The sequence below is a fragment of the Macrotis lagotis genome, chromosome 4 (assembly GCF_037893015.1).
Source record: "Macrotis lagotis isolate mMagLag1 chromosome 4, bilby.v1.9.chrom.fasta, whole genome shotgun sequence".
NCBI lineage: Eukaryota > Metazoa > Chordata > Mammalia > Peramelemorphia > Peramelidae > Macrotis > Macrotis lagotis.
In genome coordinates, this window is record NC_133661.1 from 39,980,249 (window position 1) to 39,986,153 (window position 5,905).

Consider the following 5,905-nt stretch of genomic DNA (forward strand, 5'->3'; position numbering starts at 1 on the left):
GGAGTCAGCACCAGGGACTTTGCCACATGAAAGGAGCTTAGTGGCATTCAAAACCTCTTCTTCAGTTGGAATTCCAGGGACAGATTGCCTTCAACATGAGGTAAATGGTCAATGGCTTTTGCATGGATTGATGGTGGTCAAGAAGACTATGTCCATCTCTCTAGGATCATGTACCTAACATTAATCAATGTGGCTCCATCAATACTGAATAACTATATGTCTTTTAACCCATGAATACCTTTCAGGATTTTGTAAAAGCACTTTGGATTGTTACAGTCTGCATAAAACTGAATTTAATCTGCCTTCTTATTGAGTCAAGAGTCCTGTATCTCTCTAAACTTCACTTGTACTTTACATTTGATGGAATTAAATGCTGCCTTTTTGAAATGAATGAACTATCTTCCAGGTAAACCTTCTGGAGTTCTTGCTTTTCTTTTAGTAACTTCCATATTACTTCATCATTTTCATCAAATCAGTCTTGATGTTTGTGAATGTTCTGATCCAGATGAGCAAATACAGTGCTATACACCAATCTCTGAAAATTGCCCACTCCTTTTCTGCTCTACTGTTGCAGTATGTGTTGGCTCAACTTTCCCTCAAAGTTAACAACAAACTGCTCCCACTCGGTAAAGCACTAATATTTTGACATTAGTTCTTCTGGTATTAATATTGTCTTGGGGTCCCTGTTACAATTGAACGTGAATATTTATCTTGGGGAGGATGAGTCTGTGATCAGTCCAGCACTCTGCACTACACATTGCCTACATCACGCTCACATCATGTCTGTCTCTACTCCACACTGTTAGATTTCAATGTTTCCTGCAAGGATGCATGCAGGAAGTTTTATTGCTTTTAGGTTAACAGAAGACAGTATTTGTGATGACTTCATGAGATGCACAAGTCTTCAGTAGTAAGTAACCATTGCTCTTGTTTCCAACTCCATTTCTCCCAAAGATTTCCCTGCCATTTTTGATAGTCTGAGCTCCTCTAACATTAAAGTCACCCAGAATTATATGCTTGTCCTTTTTTGGTAAATGATGATAAGAACTTACAAATCTTCATAAAATGCTTCTTTTGACTTCTTCAGGGTTTGTCATCTTGGGAGCATAGGCACTGGTGGTGGTGGCATGATGTTTTCCTGTAAATGACAATCACATTGTCATGAGTCTGTCATTCACTCCACTTGGTGGGCATACAAGTTTATAGACTAGATTTGTTTTGATTTCAAAACCTATGCCAGTTTCACATTGCTCCCCTTCACTGTGGCCACTCCAGAAAAATATGTCCCCATTTCCAACTACTGTAAGGTGAACTTCATTTGTGAGCCTTGTTTCACTCAGGACTGCTATTTAGATGTGATACCTACTGAGTTCTCTTGCAACAAGAGCAGTTCATCTTTCAGATCTATTGGATCATGTGTTGTTTATAATTGAGTTATTTGAATGTCAAATGTGCTCTTGGCAAAAAGACTATCTTATGAAGAACTCACATAGGGCAAGTACTCATGGTGGAGGGGAGGTTGAGGGTGTCAGAAAAGGCAATAGAAGGACACTCTAAACATCTCTCTACTCTGGAATTGATTGGGCAGCATAGGAGACATAGGTGTAAGACTGGTAAGCATGGTATGCCCTCATCAGAAAGGGTGATCAAGGCAGAATGGAAGCAAATCAAAGGAAATGCAAGATGTATAAGTTTAGAGACCTCACCCCAGGTGAGGTCTATTGTTCCCAACCTGGTAGAGCATTCCAACCTCATATTGGTCTGACAAATCATAGTTGGACACATTTAACTTGTCTCTAATATAGTGATGTCAGTTTTGATCTTTTTTTGATCTTTTCAGTAATGAAGGGCAGGAACCAATCAACTACTCTTCAAATACTGTTGCTGTTACAATGTACAAGGTTCTCTTTTTGTGCATTTTTCACTCTGCACTGTTTGCTATTAAGTCTTCTGTGTTTTTCTAAAACCTGCTCATCATTTTTATAGCATAGGAGTATTCCATCATCAATCCCTCTTAATTCCACCTCCTTCCCTTTGTTAATTATTTCCTATTTATACTATATATAAATTGTTGTGTATCTGTTTGTGTGCATATCATTGTCCTCTGTAGGATTGTAATTTCCTTGGATACAAGGAATAACTTTTGGGGGGGTTTTGGTATCCCTAGTGCTTACCAAGATCCCTGCCATATAATAGGCATATATAACTGTTTGTTGATTGGTTATCACATGGAATAAAGATTAAACTTACTCTCTTGGTCCCAAATGGCAGAACCATGAGCAATGACTGGAAATTGCAAAAAGGAAAGTCTAGACTCAGTGTAAGGAAAATCTTCCAAATAGGGTTTTTCAAATACAGAATGGCATGCCTAAGGAGGTTGTGAATTTTCTCTTAGCTAACAATCTTCAGTCATTAATTTGATGATCACTTGTTGAAGAAATTCTAGAAGACACATGGTTTGTTAAAGAACAAAGAAACACAAACACTGTTGAGGTGGAAGAAAGAGCAAGAATTAGGGCAGGTCTTGGGGGATTACTCTAGAGAAGCAGAGATAGAGAGTAGGTCATGGAAACAAAGAAACCAGGATCCAAATCTGTGTGACCCTGGGAAGACAAAGCAACAATGCACATTAGTTGATGGAGTCTCCTCTTCTGACTATTTATTATCTATACCAGTTAAATCACAAATCTACTCCTTATTTGTATTTCTATTATAGGGGAAGTTTAATATAGGCAATCTGCTTAGAGGCTGATTTTGTTCCAGACACCCTTGGAATATGAACAAGTGCTACTTCCAACCAACTAATGACACCTCCCAAACTCCTACAGCCTCGAAGGAAGACCCACTAGGTGTTAGATGGCCCCATGGTGGAAGTACTTTGACTATCTAGGGATTCACAGCTCATCTTCCCTCTTTCAAGATTTACAAATGAGAATGTAAACCAAACTTCTGGTATTAATTCATTCTCTTATGACTGCAAGCTCTAAAGCAGAAGTAAGTCATAAAAGTTTTTCATCAAAGATATAGAGTTCTAAAGGATCTTAAAGATCATATAGTATAATCCCTAATTTTACAGAGGGGGAAAAACTGAACCCCAGAAAGGTCAGATATTTAAGGTCAAACAGGTAGCAAAAGTAGGATTCAAAGCTAGGTCCTCTATTTGCTGAGGGAACTAATGAAGGCAATTTTCACTTCAAAGTTCATTGGGAAAGTTAATAAATTATCTAAGAATGATAGGAGAATAGTCATTACCATTCCTCTTCTCCAGCAGGCAATTTTAGAGCTAACTTCTCATTTTAGTGATGTGGGTCCATGTGGTCTCCAAGGTTTGTACTTGATATTACCCCTGTCAGATGAATAACAAATTCTGACTTCCTACTTCCCTAATTTTTTTTTTACTCAAAAATATCCTTTAGTTAGCTTTCATTTCCTACACTCTGTTGTTAGTCTGACTGAGCTATAATCATACTCTAGCCTCTCCTCTCACTTTGCTCTCTATCCTCACAGTTGTGCAAATTCTCCTTCATCATTGAGATCTCTTGCTCTAGCACTCCTAGCTAGCTCTTGAAATTCACGGAAACTTTAATCTCTCCTAAAAATCCATTACTCTCCATTACCCTCTCCAGGGCTTATCAATACTTCTTATATGCCACATTATACTCCTCATATTATTTCAAAACTCCTAAAACTCTCTACTCCCACATCTCTCAGCAGATTAGCTCACCTCCTACATTTCTTTTTTTTTAGTTGGTTTTTTTTTTGTAAGGCAATGGAATTAAGTGGCTTGCCCAAGGCCACACTGCTAGGTAATTATTAAATGTCTGAGGCTAGATTTGAACTCAGGTACTCCTGACTCCAAGGCCAGTGCTCTATCCATTGTACCACCTAGCCGCCCCCCCCTTACATTTCTGATCTAGATGATTGACCACAGATTTAGAATGATAGGGACCTCAGAGACCATTAAGTATAACTCTCTTATTTTTTTTTTACAGATGTGGAGACTGAGAAAAGTTAAGTGACTTATCTGGTGTCTGACAAGGCATTTGAATCTCAGTTTTCTCAACTCTCAGTCCATTGGCCAAACCACTATAGCACACTGCTTATCAAGAGTTCCTTCATCCCCACCCCCCACTCTTTGCCTATCTCAGTACTTCCAAAGTTCTGTAGATCTTAAATCTCAAAGATGAAGTAGCCCTTTTCTTTGACAAGGCTAACCCCTCTGCTAGTGTCTTTGATTCTTCCCCTCTCATTTGCTCTTGGATCTTGTCCAATAGATGATACCCAGCTTGTCTTTTTATCTTCAAATTATTCTTATTTACTGACTACAAACATGTTCAGGTCTCCCCTATCCTGACAAGACCCATACTTGCAACTGTTGTTCCCTCAAGCTGTCATATGATTTCACTCCTCAATTTCTTAAAAGGCCATCCTATTAAAAGAATCTTCATTTTTTTCACCATCCATTCACTCTTCAGCCCCTTTCCATCTACCTTCTGATCCCACTTCTTGATTGAAATACTTCTCTAAAGTGACTAATGATTTCTCAATCTAATGGCCTTTTCTCAGGCCCCATTCTCTTTAATTCTTCAGATACATTCAGTAATGCTGGAAGCATTCTTCCCTTTAATTCCATGACTCTATATTCTCCTGGTTCTATCTTTATGACCTCATCTTACTCTCATTTGCTAGTTCTTCTTTTCTCCTCCCTTTAAGTATGAAACATCCTCAGAGTTCAATTCTGGGCTTTTTTCTTGTCTCAGTCATAAGTTTCTCCTTAAATTATCTCATTTCTAACTATGGGTCCAATGATGACCTCTACTCTGATGCCTAGATCTATATATCCAGTCCTAACCTCTCACACTCAAACTTCAGTTCTTTATAACCATTTTGTCTGTTTAATATCTCTTCATGGACAACCCATCATAACCCCTGAAGTCAACATGTCCAAAACTGAACTTATCATTTTCTCCACTAGACACATCTCACCTTTCCACCTTCCTCATTCCTTTTGATACCATCCTCCATTTTCCTAGTCATTCAGATTAGAAACTTCAGAGTCACTGGGATGCTCACCTTTCCTCACCCTTCCTCCTATCCCATCCTTCTAAGATCTGTAGAATCTAGCTCCACAATGACAAGTGTATCTATTTGCCTACTTTCTATATATGAAATAGAATAGAAAGTGGTTCTTATCTAGACTACTGTCATAGCCTTTGAACTGATCTCCCTGCCTCCAGTTTCTTCCATCTTCCATCTTCAATCCATTCTTCACATGCACTCCTTCATAATATTCCTAAGGTACAGGTTGATCATATAATTAAATGCCGCTGGAAAAAAACCTTAGTGGTTTCTAATTGCTGATATGAATAAAGTAGATACTCCATACCCAGAATTCAAACTACCATCCCCATCCTAGATCGACTTTCTAGGCAAACTGGATTTCACATGTTTTCCATCCCTAGAATCAATACCTTCTTCATCTCTGATTTTCAGACTCCCTCTCTTCCTTCAGGGTTTAGATCATGAGCTCCCTCTTCTCTGATTCCTCCAACTCAACTGCTGTTCTCCTCCTCAAGTTTTCTAAGAATTCCTTATCTGGAAATCCTTTATCCTCAACTTCAATGTATGGCAACATACTTTATTCTGTGCTCTCCTATATTCCCAATTCCCAAATGAATGTAAAGTCCTCAAAGATAATAATGACATTTTAAATATTTTATGTCCAGCACTTAGCATAACACAGACCTGCACAAAACAAGTGTTTAATAAATGTCAGATTCAATTTTATCAGGAACTGAGGCCAAGCATATAGACTTTGCCTGTTTTGAACATCAGAATACTGGTAAGCATTTTAGGAAATAGAATATAGATCCACAAAGATCTAAATAGACTAGACAAAGAATCT

At 38.2% G+C, this 5,905-nt stretch overlaps 1 long non-coding RNA gene across 2 annotated transcripts; it reads right to left on the reverse strand.

Annotated features, from left to right (window-relative positions):
• Nucleotides 1-802: 802 nt before the first annotated feature.
• On the reverse strand, nt 803-4,611 carry LOC141523034 (uncharacterized). 2 transcript variants are annotated; one of them, XR_012478314.1, is made up of 3 exons: nt 4,491-4,611; nt 3,253-3,346; nt 803-1,138 (listed from the first exon to the last, which is right to left on the reverse strand). It is a non-coding gene; the product is annotated as an uncharacterized LOC141523034 (long non-coding RNA). The 2 variants fall into 2 exon arrangements; XR_012478313.1 differs by having other exon boundaries at nt 4,367-4,611.
• Nucleotides 4,612-5,905: the final 1,294 nt, after the last annotated feature.